Below are 22,868 nucleotides of genomic sequence, written 5' to 3'. Positions count from 1 at the left end.
TTGGACATCCACAGACAACTCCGTTATTATCTGGACAGAACAAAGCCTTTCAGAAAATCAGAACAGCTCTTTGTGTTCTATGCTGCAGGAGCTCAAGGAAAGCCAATTTCGAAACAGACAATCTCAAAATGGATAGCCCACTGCATACGCTTTTGCTATTCTTTTCATGGCAAAACTGTACCTACAGGCATCAGATCTCACTCCACAAGGGCCACAGCTACCTCTGCAGCTTTCCTCAGAGGAGTTCCTACCAAAGATATATTGGAAGCAGCCACTTGGAGTTCTGTGCATACCTTCTCCAAGCACTACCCCCTACCATTATACTCCAAAACTAGAGCAGGCTTTGCCACTGCAGTCTTGCAGGGCATCCTGGCTCCTCCTAGTTCCACCTAGTGCCTACCACCCCTTTCTTAGCTTTGGGATTCTACCCATCTGTTATGACTGCAGCTGTATGCACGATGAACATAGTACAGTTTTGTACCTACCATAAATGTAGATGTTCGAGTGCTAATACAGCTGCAGTCAAATTCCTCCCTCCTTCCCCTCTTGGGACAGGCCTATTGGCTAACACCTCCTCATACAACCTGATTGGGGTATTCTTTTATGGGGTATTTGCTTGCAACTACTGTATTTTGATTATATTGCATTGCTTTATTACACAAATTTATGTATTGCCTTCCTTCTGGGGGCACCTGACATCTGGGGCAAGAAAAACTGAAGAAAATGGCATCGGCTGGTTCTTTTATATCCCTGGTGCACTGACGTCAGGGAAGAAGCGACGACAACCGACGCCGGACCTAGACTTTGGAATTCGGCCGACTGAGGACCTGCCTGACGGCAGGAGAACCCATCTGTTATGACTGCAGCTGTATTAGCACTCGAACATTTACATTTATGGTAGGTACAAAACTGTACTTTCGCTCTCCCAAACAGTCTATATTTTCCTACATGTGGACCTCGTTTTACAGCGTTTTTATAGTCCTACAAAGTAAGAAACTTTTCCAATGCCTGGTGTTTTGTCTACTTTCCTAAGGCATTGCGACTTAGGCTTGCTTACTCTGTCATCCCCCTTATTGTATTTAATCACTGTGTGATTCCATTCATGAATTCTTCCTTTAGCGTTGCAATCTATCTACGCTGAGCAAGTTAAGAATGCCACCAAAGTGGGTCGTAACATGCGTGCAAGTCCTCACACACGTTGAGTGCAGTAGTACTTGCTTGCAACTCATCCCTCTGGCCAGTATTCAAAACAACTTACCTAAAACAGATTTTTAGTGCTCGACCACCGTATATGGTACTCTCAGGTAACACATATGGCTCCGTTTTGGTTTATCTACACTTTTAATGCTTAGTCAGCCTTAGCATTAGCTTAGGCACGACACAGCCTCCCTCAGAATCCCTTTTATGGTACACTTAGGTAGCGCATATGGTTTTGCTTGGTTATATATACAGTCTTAATGCTTAGATAGCCTTGGCATATTACAATATTCTAGCTTGTTCTCTGTTATGCTATGTTTTATTTTTTGGTACTGTGCATTGTGTCTTAATTGCTTTTCTAAGTACTTTATCTGCCTGTAACTGCTTAATCAAGTGCTCTATCTACCTGACAAATGGAGAAGGCATAATCATGTACAGATACCATTTTGATATTACTAGGTCGTGTTAAAGACTTTTTAGATAAGTCTAGGTAGTGCTTAAGAATGTGCTAGTTTTCTCTGTAAAGTCAACTCTATTTATAAGGTGCTCTGCATTATCATTTAAATAACCTTGTTATGTGCATTATATGCCTGTATTTGCTTTATTATTACTATAACTGATTTAATATTCCTCTGATTGTTGGTTCGCTACTTCTGTTAATTCCCCTATCCTTTTTACCTGATTGGGGTACTGTTGTAGAGCTGTTTTTTTGTAGAGTGACTGTATTATTAACCCTGTATCATTTCATAATTTAATCATCAATATCCAATTACTGTACCTCTGCTGCCTTTTACTACTATTCTCCCACACCGCTCTCCCTTTGTATTTTCCCTCCTTCTATGTCTATTCCTTGAGCTCTCTATCTTCCTACTATACTACTTCTACATCTATCCCTTAAGCTCTGTATTACCTATTACACTACTAACATACTTGTCCTCCTCTTCTGAATATCCCCCTTGTACTCCTTCCTCTATTCACCTGCAACTATAACCTTTTAAAGAACCTAACCTAGATTGTCTCTCCTCTCATTTTACAGTTCCTCTCACCAGAAGCTCCCCCCAGAAGCTCCCTCCCTACCTCAAATACCTAAGGAATACCTCCTGCAATTACCTCTGACATTTCTCTGGAGCTGCCGGCTAAATTGGGCTAAAGAACTACTGTGAAGACTGGCCTAAAGTAAATATTGTGAATGTAGGTAGCCTTAAACCAACTACTGTCTTTGTAACTACCTACTTAATAACTCTTATATTTTTCTTTAACTTCCCTTGTAAGCGATTCAGCAGCCTACCGCGGACCAAATGAAAATACTCCCCCCCACAGGTCAACTGTGTCCTAAATATTTCTTTCCTGCCTACTTTCTTCTCTTTCACCACTAAGTGGCAGCACCTACCAATTATAAGAAGGTACAACTTTTATCTTACTTGGCTCCTCTCCTATGAAGCTGTCTAAATAGCTTAGGGGCCAGTAATATCACTGTTAACAATCTGGCAATTTACCCCCTGTACAACATTCCATAACTAAATTGAACACATTATTTTCATTCCTGAAAGTTATCTCTCCTTACCTAATTTTACATCTACTATACCTGCTTACCTTTCTTTCTCATTTGCAGTGGCTGATACTTTTTCTGCTGCTGGTTTTCTTTTTTGTTCTTCCCCACTCCGTTCACCCTGCAGGACATCTCCGCTCCCCTACCCTACCCCCAATTACCACCCACCCCCACTACCTCTACACTTATACCCACATAGCCACTCCTACTTCCTCTCCAACTACTAAACTCTACTCCTTCCTCCTCCTATCCCCTCCCCTTCACAACTTCCATTCACCACAATTCCCACTTCATCCTTAGTCTTAGTCATTCACCAGAAATCCCACTTCTTCCTTAGTGTTAACTATATAATTCTCAAAAAACCTAAACATGTATTCAAAATATACATCATTCTCAATTCAACTACTTCTCTTACTGAACATAACCTACATCTACTACCTTACCCTGCCTAACCCCATAACTCACATCCCACTCTTTTACATAACCTGCTCTCTCAACACACCTCACTCCTACCCACTCATATCAATATCTCCTGCACTTTATCCCATCAACCACAATCTATGTTTTCATTACAAACTTATCTCTCCTTATAAAACCTCAACACCTGCTCTACCCTCCATATCCCCCACAACTCTTTCTACACACATTACTTATGAAACAAACCCAAACACCTCTACTACATAATCCAACTTCTAACATCCCTACTTTTATCTGGAGATATTCACCCTAACCCAGGCCCAAACACCTCCCCCTCTACATCTAAATCCATCCTACTAGCATCCCTCAATGCACAAAGCTTAGCTAACAAAATTCCAAACCTACAAGCCTGGCTACACCACAACAAACCGGACATCTTAGCCATATCTGAAACCTGGTTAAAACCTCATATAAAAGATGTAGAGATAGTGCCACCTAATTACTCCATTATCAGAACAGACAGAACCCAAAAAAGGGTGGTGGAGTAGCTCTACTCTACTCATCCTCCCTATGCATTACTCCCTACAATAAAGCCATTCCTAAATTCACCAACGCAGAATTAATACTAGCTCAACTTCAATTAAATAAACAAAAACATATATGCATAGCCTCCCTTTACATTCCCCCTGGTGACAATATCTCTGTACTTGAAGATATCCTCTCCTGGTTTTCTACCAATATCTCTAATGAAACCATTATCATGGGAGACACCAACATTAATTGGTCCTCCATTCAGTCACCTACCCCCTCCCTTAACATCAACCTCTATAACTACTCTGAACTCATCAGCTCCACTACTAGGCCTTTTCTGCTTAAAAACCTCAGCTTTGGCCGGCTAAGAACTTGCTGTATTCAACTGGACGTATAAGAGAATTTAAGTACCTTTATCTGCTCTTTTTTTTCAAAAAAATACAGTATTTAAATTGATTTTAACTGTGTGGAAGGAATATTAACTGAACTGGAAGTTTTGACTCTGCTCTTCAGTTAGTCCCACCCACCCTCCCTGTTTTTGTTTTGGTGTTAATCTTAGTGGCCTTGCAACTGCCCGCCCCTCTTGTAAATTTGTGTTTGGATACTCCTTCTGGGCCCATCTCATTTGCTCACTCAACTGAGTGCAGTGAGATCATATTCTGATTTCAGGCACTCCTACTGTGTACAAAGAGCATCTGGGAAACAGAAAAAAAAAAATTTAAGCTTGTTTCCTGCCTTTCCTGTTAAGTGGTATAGACTATTTGTAGGCTTCTGAGCCCCCAAGCCCTTCTGTGTTGGAGGGAAGCCTTCTAGCTTAGTTTTTTTTTCTTATAACTAGCCAGTTTTCTAGTTTCAGCACTCAAATCTGTTTCTTTGATCTCAGCACTTATTCAGAAAAAAAAAATTCATCTGCATTTACTGTACTTGTGTTTCTACCTACTTTATTTACTTTTGCATCATCTTAAAAGTACTCAATTGTATTTATTACTGCTTGGTGTAACTCATTCTAAGACTTTTGGTTTAAACACTTGGGCTTCGGACCAGTTGTTTTGCACTGAGAGGGGTTGTGGTCTGCACTGTAGTGGCAGAACAGGTAGCTTACATCCTTCTAGGTTGGGAACTGCTGATTGAGGGCTCAGTGTCTGTTATTCTAAAAGTGTATTAATTCTGGTTTAAGCACTTGGGCTTTCAGGCCAGTTATTTTACATTAAGAGGGTTCGTGGTCTGCACTCTTGTGGGAGGAGAGGCTAGACTCTGCCCTTCTGAGCTGTGAATTTCTGGTTAAAGGCTTATAGTGCATGCATACCTGAACTGCTTCTTACTGAAGTTGGTGCGCCTTGTTTGCTGTGGCATAGACTGGATTTGGGCCTGCTGGATCTAGCTTTGTTTGTGTAACTTGAGCACTAATCCAGGCATTCTCTAAAGTATTCAATTGTATTTATTACTGCTTGGTAGTAACTTGATTAAAGTGTAGCTATCATTCTAAGTCTTTTGGATTAAGCACTTGGGCTTCAGACCAGTTGTTTTACATTAGGAAGGTTTGTGGCATGCACTGTGGTGGCAGGACAGGTAGCTTTCATCCTTCTAAGTTGGGAACTGCTGATTGAGAGCCCAGTGTCTGTTATTCTTAAAGTGTATTAGTTCTGGTTTAAGCACTTGGGCTTCAGGCCAGTTATTGTACATTAAGAAGGTTTGTGGTCTGCACTCTTGTGGGAGAAGAGGCTGGACTCTGCCCTTCTGAGCTGGGAATTTCTGGTTAAAGGTTTATAGTGCCTGAATATTTGAACTGTACCTTACTGAAATTGGTACACCTTGTTTGCTGTAGCATAGACTAGATCCAGGCCTGCTGAATCTAGCTTTGTTTATATGCTTGTTTGTTTGCTTGTTATTTCCCTGGAACACTAATTCCACCTAATCTGGCTTCTCAGCTTCTGTGGATCACTAGTGATATCTGCATTGCTTACTGTACTTATTTCCTTGTTTCACTTGAAAGAAAGTTACTGTTTGTCGTTTTTGCATTTAAGTTACCTGTAACACATTGCACTTAAGTTACCTGGCACTTGCTCACTAAAGCAATTATATAAGTCAGCACTAAAAATTAAAAGCACTACCCCCTCACTCCCCACTGGCCCTGGTTTTCAGTTATTAAGGAATTCCCAATATTATTCTAGCATGTCCAAAGGTGAGTTGTCAATCTCCTCTCCGGTCCAGCTGGTGAATCTGGGAATCTTGAGGCAATGTTACAACTGCCTCATGTACACAGACAATCCTCTCCTCCTCCCAACAAATTCCAACACATGTGAGAGATGCAACCATATAGCCAAACTGGAGGCTAAGCTCTCTCAACTCAGTACTGGCATAACCAGTCAGGAGGAGAAGGAAACCATACTCACTACAATTCCAGTCTCACATAGACCTACCACGACAGCAAACCAAACACATAATCACACAAAAACATACTTGGAGGCTCTAAATAAAGATCTGCCGAAGCAGCAGACCTCCAAAGCAGACACCCAAGCAGCCGCTACCCCAAAACAAAACACGTGCAACACATATCTCACAAAGCCAGTGTGCCAAACAGCCACAGCCCTTAAGACTAAACAACACACCTGATACACTTGTAATAGGTGACTCTATCGTCAGGCACACTGACGTCCCGCTCACCAGGCTGAACAAGGAGAGGGTCACGGTGAGCAGCCTATCGGGCGCTAGGATCCGCCACATAACACAAGCACTCGGGTCACTCCAAGGCAAGTACAAATATGACTCAGTCATTGTCCATGCTGGTGTGAATGACCTGAGATGTACCTCCCTGGACTGCATGAAAAGAGACATAAAGGAGCTCTCTGAGCATGTAGCCCAGGCCGGTATGACCCTGACCTTGAGTAGCATCTTACCCTCACCAAGAATGGTGCCACAATATGAAGACAAGATGATCAATTTCAACAATTGGCTTAAGTACTGGTGTCATTCAAAGGGGATCCAATGCCTGTCAGCTTGGGATGATATGCTCGACAAGCCACAATGCTTCGCTAGGGACGGCTTGCATCTGTCACCCCTGGGCTTTCGGATATTGGCAAAGGCTCTTGCTACCCCATAGTGCCTTTTTAGGCAAGGCTCAAAGACAAACCCACCTCCATAGGTATCACAAGGGATAAGAAACTAAGAGTAATGCTACTCAACGCCAGAAGTCTAAACCTCAAGATGCATGCACTCGAAACTCTCCTTAGCATGGAGAACATCAATATCTGTGCAGTAACAGAAACCTGGTTCAGGGCTCCTGAGAGCACCCCAGCACTACCAGGTTATACCTCATACCATGCTTTTCCCCAAAACTTGGACCGAACCACAAAAGGAGGAGTATTGATATTCATCAAAGATACCCACACCTCCAGGTTGGTGGCAAAGCACGAAGCATCAGAGACTATCCATGTGCAACTAACAGTGGGTAAAACTGCCTTCCAGTTTATAGCCTGCTACAGACCACCCTCCCAAACCCAGGAACCCCACTCGGCCTTCCTGAGAACACTGGAAAATATGAAGGTCTCTCCAAACACCATTATATTGGGTGACTTCAACTACCCAAACATAGACTGGGAGCATTACTCTAGCTCCAACACCCTAGCCCAAAGGTTCCTAGAATTTATAAACTCAAATGCTATGGAACAACTTGTTACCACTCCCACAAGAGGGGAAAACATACTGGACCTGATCATCACCAACATCCCTCACTGGTAAGATCAGACCATAAACTAATCTCACTGGATATTCACATCCCGACCCCACCCCCTGCCCAGAAAACCACAGTGAAAAACTTCTCTAAAGCAAATTTCACACTCCTCAAAAGTGAGGTGGAATCCTTCAAAGCCCCCGGGCCTGTGGAAAATACGGCCCAGACCGCAGAATCCTTTATAAATGCATTCTATGAACACCTTCAGGAATGCATGGATCATGCGATCCCAAATAAAACCAAGACCCAATCCTCCAAAGGCAGACGTCCTGTCTGGTGGACCCCAGCCATAAACAAACTATACAATAGAAGGAGGAAGCTACTAAATGATAGAGCAAAATCCCAAAAAGGGAAGGCATCACTGATCAGTATTAGCAAAAAACTATGGGCACACATAAAATTGTCTAAGGCCTGCTTTGAGAGAAAAATTGCACAGGACACTAAGGATAATCACAAGGCTTTCTTTAGTTATGTTAGGAACCTGGGTGGTAATTCCCAGATATGCTCAGAATTAGTCCAAAATGACAAAAAATACACCAAACCCACAGACATTGCCAACATCCTAGCTGACAGGTTCAGCGCAAACTTCTCCTCACCCTCCCCACCAAAGGGCAAATATCTATCCCAGCAGAGTGCTGCCCCCCTGACATCTCAGATGCTCAGGTAAGAGCCGCTCTCTCCAAAGCAAAAAACACAGCATTAATGGGACCAGACGGTGTCCCAGGCTGCATCCTACATGAACTCCAAGAAGAGCTAAACCCAAACATAAAACTACTGTTCAATCTCAGCCTTACTACAGGATATGTGCCCAAAGAGTGGCGTACAGCAACAGTGGTCCCTCTCCATAAAGGTGGTGCCTCAACGGATCCTGGAAACTATCGCCCCATAAGCCTGACTAGCTTGGTCTGCAAAGCTATGGAAAGGATCATCATGGACCTCATAAATAAAGATATTGGGGACCTACAAACACTGGATCCTACCCAGTTCGGCTTTGTTAAGGGCAGATCCTGCCTCTTAAACCTGGTTGATTTCTTTGAAACAGTCACCAAGGCCATTGACAAGGGGAAGGTGGTCCACATAGCCTACCTGGACCACGCAAAAGCCTTCTATACAATACCCCACTCGGGCATTATAGATAAGCTCACCAGCTTAAATATAAACCCCTATGTCACTAGATGGATTGCAAATTGGCTCAAGGACAGAACCCACATGGTTAGAATTGCTGGAGCCATGTCAGACTCCAAACCAGTTACAAGTGGTGTCCCACAAGGCTCAGTCCTGGGACCTCTCTTGTTCGGTATATATTTCTCGGAGGTACAGGCCAACACGGAAGGACTGTGGCTGGCCAAGTTCGCAGATGACTGCAAACTGGGTGCCATAATCGACTCTCCAGCCGACACAAGCATCCTCCAAAAGGGCCTCATAGAAACAGACAACTGGTGCCAGAGCCATGGCCTCAAGCTAAATACCAAAAAGTGTATAGTCATCCCCTTTGGCAAAAACAAAGTGCCCACAAATTACCACATAGGTGGTAATCCATTAAGTACAGAAGAGGTAATTAGGGACCTGGGGACCCAAGTTGATAGCAATCTCTCATTTGACAACCACGTGGCCAAAGTGGTTAGAAAAACATTTTATATAGCCCACCTAATCATGAAGGGATTCACATCTAGATCAGGGGACGTCATCGTGCCTTTTTACTTATCCCTCATCAGGCCCATAATTGAGTACAATGCCCCTTTTGGGATGTACCTTACCAGACACCTGCAGCAACTGGAAAGAACCCAAAAGTACATCACCAAGAGGCTCAAAGGGCTCAAACAGATGCCATATGCTGCCCGGTTAAAGAAACTCCAGCTCTACTCAGTGGCATACCGCCTGTTCAGAGGCGATCTGTGCCTGACGTATAAAGCCATGTCCAACCCGGAATTAATGGACATGCTGCACCTCAGAAAATCCAAATCCCATCGAGCTACGCTTTTCGAGACTTGAACCTCAGCACTGAAATAAATAGGACATGCTGGAGGGACAGATTCATAACCCAGAGGCTCCCTTCACTCTGGAATAAAATCCCAGTCCAGGTTAGGCAGAGTCCCTCATTGACTCTCTTCAAGAGGAATCTTGATGAGTGGATGGGAGATCGTAGCTTTACCCCGGGTATCACTTCTGTGTCACTGTTAGACAGAGGCACAGTATACTAACCTCGAAAAAGGGCATAGCAAAATAAATTTAAAATGGGTGGCGAAAGCCAAACACATTCTGGCTAGGCTTATAAATGCCCTAGGGCAGATAGCCTAGTATGAACCTATGAACCTATGAACCTATAAAGATTTCACTAGCGGCAGTATTCTAGAGTGGATCTTAGTCTCTCACCACCACTGCTACCCTGATAGTGGAACTCTTCCTGACTCCCTTAGTGTCCACCTTCCCATCTTTGCTAGGCATCTTACTTCTCCCTTACAAGAAATTTATGTCAGTACCAGATACCAAAAAAACTTCAACCCAGAAGCCTTCTCTGACTCCCTAAAATCACTTAACTGGTACCCCCCAAAAATTCTACCCCTGGAAAATGCAATTGCACACTTTAATTCTACTTTCCTAAATCTTTTAGATACTCATGCTCCCTTAAAAACCATAAGAATAAAAAAAAACTACCCCCTGGCTAGCAAAAAGCACACTAACTACCATGCGACTTAGAGACAAAGCCTGGGCACGCTACCAAAAGTAGAAATCTCCCACTACTCTCAATGAGTACAAAACCCTTTGTAACTCAGTTAAAAAGCTTATCACAGCAGACCGTCAAAACTACTTCTCCTCACTTCAAAGTAAACATAAAACCGACCCACAAAAGTTCTGGAAAGGTATAACCACCCTATTAAAACCTGGTATAACTGAAAACCCAATCCCTAGCCTTAATGTACAAGACAATGATCTTGCCACCCAATTTAACTCTTTTTTTCATTACCTCTATTTCCAAACTAACCTCTTCCTTCTCCAACAACTGTCCACCTCCCACTTCAACTTGTCCTCTCCCAACACCCCCTCCATCTCCACTCTATCATTCTACAACCTCTCAACCCCCTACATTCTCCTTGAAACCAATCCCTACTTCTACCATAAAAAACTCCTGCAGAAGCTAAAACCATGCACCAATGCCCCTGATAACATTCCCTCATATTTCCTCAGCATAGCTGCTGAAGTCATTGCCCTCCCAATCAGTATCCTAATCAACTGCTCTCCCCAAGAAGGTCTTGTTCCACAACTCTGGAAAAAGGCTTTCATCATTCCCCTTCACAAAGGAGGTAACAATAGTAACATTACCAACTTCCGGCCCATCGCCATTCTCTCTCCAATTTCAAAAATTCTAGAGAAATGTATTTATCTTCAACTCCTCCCCCGTCTGTTAGACAGCAACCTATTAACTCCTACCCAACACGGATTCCGACCCAGTCGTAGCACTATGACTGCCCTCCTATCCTTCCTTGAAACTGTGAATAAAGCTAAATATTCTTGTTTCACTGTATCTACCATCTTACTCGATCTCTCTAAGGCCTTTGACACTATCTCCCATAATCTACTACTTACTAAACTTTCTAAGCTAAACGTATCACCTTCAACTCTCAACTGGCTTACCAGATATCTCTCCAACAGGCATCAAGCCGTCAAGTGGAAAAAAGCCACCTCCTCCTTCCTTAACACCCCCACAGGTGTCCCACAAGGTTCCATATTAGGCCCCCTCCTCTTCAATATATTCATTAATGATTATTACCGCTCTATCCCATATGCTAACATTATCCAATATGCAGATGATTCTACAATCATCTGTGCTGCCTCATCCATCCCAACTCTCCTAAAGCTGACTCAAGATGCCTTTTCCACCACAGAACAGTGGATGAAAGACAGCCATCTTGCACTTAATGCAGCTAAATCAAAACTTATGATATTTACTCCCTCTAAAACCAACACCTTTGATAGACAACTATTCTCCATCATCAGTCAAAATAATACACCTCTTGAACTGGTATCTGAAACCAAACTACTAGGAGTTCAAATCGATGACAAGCTTAAATTTGATTCCCATCTACTATTAAACATTAAAAAAAAACACCAAAAACTTGGCCTGCTCTACTGACACAATCGATACCTCACCCCAGCTACCAAGCTCCCTCTCTCTACCACATTTCTCTTAACCTCCCTTCTCTGTGGTGCCCCTCTTTTAACAAACCTACAATCATCTCTCAAAACAAAACTATCCTCTTGTTATAATAAAATAGCCAGATTCGCCACTAGCAACAAATCTTCAACCCATCACTGTGCACCTCTCCACAAACTACATTGGCTAGAGCTTCCCAACTACCTCTCCTATACTCAGCTTACCTATGCACACAAACTCATTTTCCAGCCATCCCTCTGTCCCTCCCTCTCTACTACCTTTAAAATAAACCACACACAAAGACTTCTCAGATCTACTAATCAAAACCTAATAGAAGTCTACAGACCCCTTCGTCCCCCAGGACAAAACTTCCTGTCCTTTTCCCTAGCACGCCTATGGAACTCCCTCCCTTCCTCCATTCGTACCATCACTAGCCTCCCTACCTTTAAAAAATCACTCCACTCCCACCTAACATCCACATGGGAATGCTCCTGCTCCCACCCCACATAATCATTCTCCACTTCCTACAGTCTTCCATCTCATAAATTCATTATTGAAGCTAGTAATCAATTTCTTAATTGTATCTAGTAAACTGAAAGCCTTCTGCATCTATCTACTCACTTTCTAATCCTACTTGAACAATGTTCTCCTTCAAAAAAAAAAAAAATTGTATTTTTGATTGTAACCTCAGTATTTTGTTCTGTCTTGTAATCAGAAATTGTTTGAAATGTGAATCTCTGTAATCTTTGTGTAATCTGTTTTGGAGCTTTTCTCCCCAGGACTCCATTGAAAAGTGTTCTTTTGGCCGAATGGACTATCCTGGTTAACCAACTGCAAATAAATAAATAAATAAAATAGAAGTCAGAGGCACAGTCAGCAGCTTTAGCAGCTGGCTCCATTTGTAGAAGTCAGAGGCACGGTCAGCAGCTTTAGCAGCTGGCTCCATTTGTAGAAGTCAGAGGCACAGCCAGCAGCTTTAGCAGCTGGCTCCATTTGTAGAAGTCAGAGGCACAGTCAGCAGCTTTAGCAACTGGCTCCATTGGTGGAGAATTACAGTGAAATCTATTTAGATTATCAAGTAACCAAAGAAGGTTTGCTTTTGAGAAGTCCCTAAACACAAAGGTGTTTGCAGGGGAAGTACCACCAGGAAAACATCACTAAATTATGTTCTAATTTAACAAGGCCAGATGTTAACTTAGGAAAGAAGTAGCCATTTTTGTGCGGTCTTAATAAAGTATATTGGGACTCCCTAGTAGGATGGTTAACTATTTGAAAAAGAGAGTTAATGTTTATAGCATCAAGGAAGCACTGAGCATGCCAGTAACCTGACAGTGAAGTGCATCCTGGTTATTCATGGATAGTCAAGGTGCCTCAGCAGAAACGTCTTGAGTTTAATGGGGATTTGAGCTAATGTGTAAAGATCGCAATCATGCTTAGAATAGGACATAGAAGGTCTTCTTTAGCTGGCTAAGAAGTGTTAATTAGTTTTGTTTATGGTAATTTGGATAATTAGGAGTTCACACGCAGTGTGGCAAGAGATCTGTCATGAGGTTATATTTTTCATAAATACTAATACTTCCTCACAATTTTCCATAGGTCTTAAGACTTCATTGACATTATACCCAGGAATAGACTGAGTGCTTCCATTTGTCTGAAACCGCGTCTGTATAACTGCACATGTATGAACTTGTTCAAGTTGCAGGGCAACCGCAGGTTCAGGCACTTTTTAACAAATTGCAGCCTAGTGACGCCTCCAGTTGGTACTGAAGTTGAATTCTTCTGACATATTTAGGTGTCTAATATAGCCTGTTACTATTTCCATTAATAATTCCTGAACCATGCTAGAGCCAAGCTACTGAAAGATTTCATGCTAAAGCTTCCATGATGGGCAACACAACTGGACTACTGTTTATCTTCTGTTTGGTAATGCTAAAGACATATTGTTTGCTGTTCGCATACAATTTATTAATATTACTATCATTTTCATATTTCTCTAAATATCTCAACAACCAAGTAACAAAGACTGAATTGCTTAGCCTCATATGGAGGCTCTCAGATGCACAAAGAAAATGTTGCTGACAGCATGAGTGTAGGTTAACGAGTTACTGAGACACTGTAAGTTGTTTACAAAATATTACAAAATGAATATATGTGATAGTGTTCAATCTCGCCGTTTGTTCTTACACATGGGTTCGGAGCCGATCCTCGGCTCCGTGCCGGCCTCTTGCAAGCTCTGCATCGAGAAGAAGCTCGAGACAATCTAATACCCACAATCCCCCTCTGCCTTTACCTCAGATCTAGTTTGCCGCTGCTGCATTCGCATCGTTGGGAGCTAGCTCGAGGGTTTTCTAAGCTAAGATATAACTTTTTGTTGTATTTTACTAAGAATCTTATTTAACTTGATATTGTTAGTATAACTGGTGTGATTGTGTTCTGGTACCGTTAACCCTTTTATCGGTATTTTTGTACCGGGGCCTACACCCTTACCATTTACTGCTATATTGAGTCAAATTTACCTGATTGTGACTAACCGGATTGACATTTACTTGATTGTGACATTAACCTAATTGTGACTATTTTAACCGGATTTGACTGTGTTTCTTGTTTCTAGACTTGTTTATTACCTACAATGTCTGAGAAGGCAAAGTCTGGTTTCAAGCGTTGTCAGTGTGGCCAAAAAATGTCGGTCACTGACAACCATAGTTCCTGTGTCTACTGCCTTGGCCCTCTCCACTTACAAGAGGATTGCTCCATTTGTCACTCTTTCAGTGGGAGGGTCATGACAGATAGGCGCAGGAAACTAATGGACAGGGGTCTGTTGAAACCAGCTTTCCAGGAGGCTTTGGATGCTTCTGACCAGGCATCGAAGTCCTCTAAGGAATCGAAGACTTCGGAGCCCAAGTCATCGGCTCCGAGCTCTTCTTCTAAGGTTAGATCACCGGTTCCACAGACTTGAGGCCGAGTGTTCAACTGGTGTTGGTTCCTGAGCCTCGAGTCTTGGAACCGGTGATGGAGCTCCCTCCTTGGCCATATTGAGGTCGGCTCCGTCTTGGTTCCTTCGACCCGTTCCTCCTCCAAACTTTCGGATGTCGATGTGGATCGTGTGGTGCAGAAGCTGCTGGAGCATTCGCCCTCTCTAAACTTATTTCGGTTTCCACCCAGCTGGTGTCGAAACTTGAAGGCCTTCCTGTATCTCCATCCATTCCTCCTCCGAGACCGATTCAGTCTTGGAGCCGGAAGAGGCTGATCTGCTGATTGTGGAGCCCTCGGGTCCAGAACCGTCCTTTTCTCGGTCTGTTCCCTCACCTCGACTCCGTCGGACCAGTACCGAGTCTCGAGCCGACGGTCTGTTCTTGGTTCGGGGCGAGTCGAACCGGCGTGTCGGTTCCGACTCTCCCTCGGGGCCTCGGCACGGATCGATTCGGCTCCGTCCTCGGGTCGATGCCTTCGTGCCCGTGTCGGGATTCTTCCCATTTCTTGAGCCGGGGATTCTTCGATGCGGGACCGGGGCGTTCGACCTGATGAGGAAGGTGTTGTCTACCCAGACAACCACATCAGTGGAAGCAGTTTCTCCTCCCCATAAAGGGCCTTTGTCTTCATCTGCACCCACGGCCACATCCAAGCGTCGGGCACCAGTGTCTCAGCCACCCCTGGAGGGTGCCCCTCTTCCTCCGAGGCTTCTTCGGATGCTCCCCACGAGGAAGTCCCTAGGAAGAGACTGTGTAAGAGGAGACACTTGGATTCTCCACAAGAATCCATAACATCTGATACTGACTTAGATGAGTCAGAAGGGTCCCCTAAGTCACCTTCAGAAGATGTCTCCTTTTCAGACATTTTGGAGATCCTGAAGCAGAGAGGTGACTGGCAGTCCCTTCCCCCTTCTGAGGATGAGTCAGTTCTGCTGAAGGCATTTGGTGCTCGCCCTTCCTCCTCCTGGGTCACTCCGCCCTTCGACGAACTAATGGAACTTATTGCTCGAAGGGCGTGGGAGGCTCCTGACACAGTGGAACCTGTTCCTAGGAAACCAAACAAGTACATCACAGCACCTCAGGATAAGTCCTACCTTACTAAAGGAGTTCCAGTAGACGCTATGGTGGTGGCTGCAGCCACGAAAAAGGAGATGTCGGAGTCTTCTTCGTCTGTCCATCCGCCTAATAAAGATTCTAGAACGATGGATAGATATGGGAAGCACATTTTCAGTTCAGCGGCTTTTTCCATGCGGTCCCTGAACTATTTGACCCATTTTACACGTCTGCAGAGGGATCTAGTCAAAGAGTTGGGAGATACCCTCCAGGGTTCTACAGATGCAGCTGTCTCAGAGAAAGTGACAGCGCAACTTAATACCCTAACATCGATTGTTAACTCGTCCATGAGGCTGATTTCCTATGCAGCCGAAGGTTCGAGTAGGGCAGCAGCTTCAGCGATTGCTCTTCGTAGACAATCCTGGATGCGCCTATGCTCCTTTGTGGAAGCCTTCAAGTCTTCCTTTACAATCGCCCCATTTCGCGGTGCCACTCTTTTTGGCCCCAAGGTAAAGGAGACCCTTACCCAGTGTGAACAAGAGGGAAAGACTCTGTCTGCTGTCGGAGTCCGTTTTTCCACCCCAACCAGACCGTACCCCAAAGGGCAGCGGTGGGAAAATGTGGTTTCGGAAACAAAATCAAGGGTCTTTCCGGGCACACAGGGTGATGCCCGCTCTAGAGGCAGAGGAGGGGGCAGAGGTGGAAGACGCCGCCCTGGCGGCAGAGGGGGTCCGCAACATCAAGGTGACAGGGATACACTCCCTGGTAAACCTTTCCAGCACTCCTGAGAGGAGGCCCGACTGTCCTGCTCTGGAGGCAGTCGGGGGTCGCTTAGCCTTTTACCCTCAGGCCTGGCAAGATATAACTACAGACAATTGGGTAAAAAGCGTAGTTACCAGAGGTTACACCATACCCTTTCTATCTTATCCCATTCCAAAGAAAAGACTCCCAGATGTACCGCCCCATCTGCGAGAGCCAGCAGCTTTAGAAATTTCAAAGCTGTTAGACAAAAGTCATCCAGCCAGTCCCAGCGGACCAGCAAGGATTCGGGACTTACTCAAGGTTCTTTTTAGTTCCAAAGAAAACAGGGGACTGGAGGCCCATTCTAGACCTGAGTTACCTCAATACTTTCGTCAAGAAAGAAAAGTTCCGAATGGTCACGCTTCAGTCGATCCTTCCATTTCTACAGAAGGGCGAGTGGATGTGCTCAATAGATCTAGGGGTTGCATACTACCACATCAAGATGGCCAGGGCATCCAGGGATCATTTGCGCTTCTGGCTGGGAGCCAGTCACTTTCAATTTCGAGCCCTGCCCTTTGGTCTGACCTCAGCCCCCAGGGTCTTCACCAAATGCATGGCAGTGGTAGCGTCTCACTTGAGGCGTCAGGGATTCCAGGTGTTTCCGTATCTGGACGACTGGCTCCTTTCAGCCACCACCCGGCGTCAACTACTGCAGGCCAGAGACTATGTTCTTCAACTGTGTGTTCACCTAGGGATCTCCGTAAATTTCGGAAAATCCTTACTTCAGCCATCACAAAATATCTTGTTCATAGGAGCAGAGTTAAACACACGGCAATTAATTCTGAGGCTTCCCACAGAAAGGATAGTATCGCTGCAAACTCACATCGTCTTTTGCTCTTGTCAAGGAAATCTCCTGCAAAACTAGTTCTAAAGGTGTTGGGGCCCATGTCAGCCCCCCCTTTTGCCATTCCCCTGGGGAGGCTGCACCTGAGAGTTCTTCAATGGCTACTGTTTGCTCAATGGTCATTTCAACAGCTACCTCTAACACACGAGATTCTCATAACAAGGACTTGCAAAACAGACCTAAACTGGTGGCTCCAAACGTGCAACCTTTCCCAGGGAGGCCGTTTGTGCTACCCACGCCTACAGTTACGGTGACCACGGACGCTTCCCTGATAGGGTGGGGGGGCATCTTTCAGGGACAGACAGTCCAAGGCGAATGGACCAATTTGGAGTACAATCTGCACATCAATGTACTAGAGTTGAGGGCAGTGTTTCTAGCGTTGCAACACTTTGCTCCCCTTCTTCCTCTAGGGACTATTGCAGTTCAGACGGACAACATGTCGGTAGTCTGGTACATAAACAAACAAGGGGAACCAGGTCCTATCAACTATGCAGAGAGGCCATGAGAATTTGGCAGTGGGCAGAGTCCACGGGTCGCTTTCTAATAACGCACATCCGGGGTCATCCAACGTCATAGCCGACAAGCTGAGCAGAGCAATTCTGCTACCACACGAGTGGTCTCTGAAACAGTCAGTGGCGAAAAGGATTTTTCGCACATGGGGCCAGCCTTCCTGCGACCTGTTTGCGTCTCCAATGAACGCCAAATGCAGGAGCTACTTTGCCCTATTACCCCCTCCAGGGGAAGTCCCCAGGGGCGCACTGGTTCTGATTGGCCCCGGGACTCCTGTACGCATTTCCTCCATTTCCTCTGATACCGAAATTTCTCCAGAAAGCCAGGAACCTTCACAGGACGATAATTCTCATTGCTCCATTCTGGCCTCGTCAAATTTGGTTTCCCTCCCTGAAAACTCACTGCATTCGGGGACCCTGGATTCTGGACCCAGAGCTGGATCTGTTGACTCACTCGTCAGGGGTTCCCCATCCCGCGCTCCTGTCACTCCATCTAGCAGCTTGGCTGCTCCAATTCCCAACTTAGCCAGGTCTGATCTCTTGTCACCAGCAGTTCAGAATATATTAGTGGCTTCGCATAAGGCTTCCACTACTAAAACATATACTAGCAAATGGAAGCGGTTTGTATTCTGGGCGAATACACACCACGTTGATCCCTTTACAGCTCCTTTGAATAAGATTTTAGAGTTCTTGACAGACTTATTTCATCAGGGTGCTTCTCCTGCTACTCTAAGAGTTCAATTGGCTGCCATTTCGAATTTCCATGTGGAAGAGTGTGGAGCTCCTATCATGGCTCACAGACTTTGTAAAGCCTTCTTAAAAGGAGTTTTTCATATTAGACCTCCGGTCAGATCTCCTACGTCACCTTGGAGTCTAAACTTGTTACTATCTAAATTAATGTTGCCCCCCTTTGAACCTGCCTCTTCTTGCCCATTAAAATTTTTGTCCTGGAAAACTCTCTTTCTGGTAGCCATTACTTCTGCTAGTCGAGTGTCTGAACTTCAGGCTCTCTCCATCAAGCACCCTTATCTAATCTTTCACTCTGACAGAGTTTCTCTTCGTACCAATTCATCCTTCCTCCCTAAAGTGTGTTCTATTAATAACATTAATCAGTCCATTGAATTACCCACTTTCTTCAAAAACCACTCCAACAAAATGGAGTATATGTTACACAAATTGGATGTTCACAGACAGCTAAGGTTTTATTTGGATAGAACAAAAGATCACAGGAAAACAGATCAACTCTTTGTGGCTTTTGCTGATAGCAGGAAAGGACTTGCAGTTACCAAAAGAACTCTTTCAAAGTGGTTATCTGATTGTATAATCTATGTATACGATTCTGCAAATCAACCCCTTCTAAACAAACCCAAGGGACATTCCACAAGATCAATATCTACGTCTTTGGCTCATGCAGCTCGCCTACCTCTGGATGCTATTTGTGCGGCTGCTACCTGGTCTAAGCCACATACATTTATTTCTCATTATAAAGTAGATAAGGTTTCTAGGGACAGAGCAACCTTTGGTTCCACTGTGCTCAAGAACGTCCTCCCGTGAGTTCCTCAGGATTTAGGAGCTAGGGGCTACCCATGTGTAAGAACAAGCGGCGAGATTGAACACTATCACATATAGAAGTTATGTACTCACCATAACGTTCCATGTGGAGTGTTCATCTGCTGTTCTTACAGTCCCACCCTCCCACCCTTAGGAGGAGCGTTCTTTGATGCCTGGCCAGTAGCATTGTTACTACTGTCTTATTCTCTGTACATAGTTGGTATACACATATACTTATATGTGTCTGTTATGTATGTATACATGTATGGCATGAATGTTCTGTTATGTAGATTGGTTTGCTTGCAAACTAGATCTGAGGTAAAGGCAGAGGGGGATTGTGGGTATTAGATTGTCTCGAGCTTCTTCTCGATGCAGAGCTTGCAAGAGGCCGGCACGGAGCCGAGGATCGGCTCCGAACCCATGTGTAAGAACAAAGGCGAGATGAACACTCCACATGGAACGTTATGGTGAGTACATAACTTCTATTTATTTACTATGACTTATAAAATACAACCTATAATCTAATGAATACTACCACTGCAAAGATTTGTTTGTGCTGAGCAGTGTACTATTTACATTTCTTTAGTAATCTTTATGTCTCCAGAGATATGGACATTTGTTTCAAACCCCAGGGCTAGAATTTACTAGCTTAGAAAGTCCAGCAATTGGACTCTGCCTAAAAAGGCAGCTTGGGGCGCAGCAAAGACTTTATCCTGGATTTGAAAACCTTGGTAAGAGAGGTGCAGATGATCCCTGGCAAAGCAGGAAGACTTGTCCGCTATCTCATTTTAAGCTGACACGTAATGGATCCCTCTAGGATGACACAGATTACATAGCCTATTATTTAAGCTAGTTATCTTGTCTTTGAATCTTGGCATCATTTTATGTGTTGGCAAAATAAAACTTGAGACCAGTGTCTTTCCTCACTCGGACACCTGCACAGAAAGCTCAGTCATATCCTGCTGCATGCCCATCTGGGTAAAGTGCCTTAGGTCATTCTTCCCTTTTCACTATCAGGTCATAAACACAGCTGTGAAGAAGGAGACATCTAGAGCCCTTAGAGAATGGGCTTACTGTACATCAGTACCCTGACTGGAGAACAAGCGTTTTCCAGCAGGGTATTAATGTACAAGTAATGCTCACTGAAAAACGAGTCTGCTGCTTCATGGCAGCATATCAAGCCACTGTGGAACTTGGGCAGAAAAAGAAATGATGGCTGCCATTATTTTACACTTGCTAAGCACCACTTTTGCTGTTTAGCAAATGTAAAATGTAAAAAAGTAAAGTAAAATAAAAAAAAAAAATGTGTGTGCATGTGTTCATGTCTGTGTGTGAGAGTGTATGCGTTCGGTTGACCTACTATTTTGCACTCACTAAGCAATGCTTCTGCTGTTTAGCAAGTGTAAAATAAAAAGTGTGTGTTTGTGTATGTGTGTGTGAGAGTGTATGTAAGTATGAAAGTAAGAGAGAGAGATGACCGAAAAGTGTGTGTGTGTGTGTGTGTGTGTGTGTGTGTGTGTGTGTGTGTGTGTGTGTGTGTGTGTGTGTGTGTGTGTGTGTGTGTGTGAGAGAGAGTGTATGCGTGTATGAAAGTAAGAGAGAGAGATGATCGAAAAATGAATCAGAAAAAAGTGTGCGCACACGCGCGCTCGCGTGCGTGCGTGTGTGTGTGTGTGTGTGTGTGTGTGTGTGTGTGTGTGTGTGTGTGTGTGTGTGTGTGTGTGAGAGAGATGACTACTGGCAGCAGCAGCAGTAAAGAGGGTTGCATACCTCTGCACCTTTCAGATGAAGAATCTGGATAAAGCCTAAAATAAAGTAGGAACAAAGGCACTAAAACAGAAACAGATTTTAATTATTGCTCTTAAAAAATTACAAAGTTGCTTAAGTAAAGGATTTATGTTAGCATGAATTTTCTGAAGGAAATAAAAGTCTGAAGCTGAAATGTATGTCATTATTTAGTAATTTCAATCTCCAATGACTGCCAACCAAACGATTTAGGAGTAAGGGACAAAAAAAAAATTAAATACCTGGTTATTTTTTAATGTTATATTTTGTATGTAAAATGCTTCCTCCAACACCATTAACATGTACTGCAGCATGTCTGAAACATTAAGCGGTGGAACTATTTTACATCAAAAATATACTAAAAAATATATATAAGCAAGTAAAACACAATTTGACAGAGCCCATTCTTTAAGAATCCGAATCACATTTATTGGCCAAGTATGCATGCATACAAGGAATTTGACTCTGATTTCAGTGACTCTCCAAGTATGAATTACATAAATGACATACATACAACTATTGAGAACAAGACAAATGACATACATGCAACTATTAAGAACAAGACAAAAATATACATATACATATACATACAAGGTACAAAATGCAACTCACTGCAAGAAATGTTGAAATAAATGGCTTCTGGCCTCATAATACCCTTGGGCAGGTGTTAATTACACATTAACGCACACCCTGTCGGGCATTATTGCTTGCTTGTTACATCCCTGGTCTTGACTCCAGAAAGAGAGCTGTCAGCTTATTCTTATCCAGCCTGGTGAGGGTGGTGCTTCTATGTCTGACAGTAGAGTTACTCATTACTAAAACATTACCAAGGTTGGATGCTGTCTCAGTGAGACATAAGGACTTGCATTCTGACCCCTTGTGACCCCGAGATATATGTCCCAACTGTGGGCTTGAAGGTGAGTGTGTTGCTGTGTGAAGTATTGTCTGAGGTTTCCTACTCTTTAGCCTGGTGCAAACCGCTTCAAGGCCTTTTCCCTGTATTCTGTCTCCTACAGGTTGTTGAGGGGAGATATATGCCTGGCATACAGGGCATTGTCAGACATCACTCTGATGGACCTTCTACATATCTGCAAAACAAACAGCACCAGAATTACCCATTCTAAGGACTTAAACCTTGCTTGTGATATAAATAGGACCTGCTGGAGAAATAGGTATATATTCCAGAGACTACCACTTCTCTGGAACAGACTCCCCATCCATGTAAAACAGAGTTCCTCCCTAACCAAATTCAAGTATAACTTGAACAATTGGATGGGGAACAGGAAATTTATCCTTGGTTTGGCACCTATGCCCCTAATGACACAGGCAGCCTGTAAGTGATTCATCTCCCAGGCCCCTGCTTGTAAATGTTCACCTCCCAAGCCCCTGCTTACACTTATCAAGGGTATGAGAACTTATCAGAGATTTTGGATGCATAGCTAGGCTTAAAAAGGTCATTGCGGTTGTTAGCCTAGTAAACACCTATGAATCTATGAACCTATGAGGTTTAGGCCATGTTCTCTTAACAGCCTCAGCATAAGCTGCTTTAGTGGAAGTGCTGTGTATGTGTGTGTGTGTGTGTTGTGCTTAGTGAATGTTTTCTGAGGTGAGAAGGCAGCCTCCAAATTAAGTAATGACTTAACACCTCTCATAATGAATCATTGTGAAGTGGCAACAAAGAGTTTTGGTAGTTAAAGCAGTGCCTCAAAATACCTTGTGCTATCAGGCTGGCTACAAATGGGACAAATCTGCTTGCGTTTCCATATTAGCCAGTGCAAA

This window comes from Protopterus annectens, chromosome 5.part1 (assembly GCF_019279795.1).
Source record: "Protopterus annectens isolate FY-2018-M chromosome 5.part1, PAN1.0, whole genome shotgun sequence".
Lineage (NCBI taxonomy): Eukaryota > Metazoa > Chordata > Ceratodontiformes > Protopteridae > Protopterus > Protopterus annectens.
The sequence above is the reverse complement of the archived record's forward strand: the minus strand, read 5'-3'. Positions refer to the sequence as shown.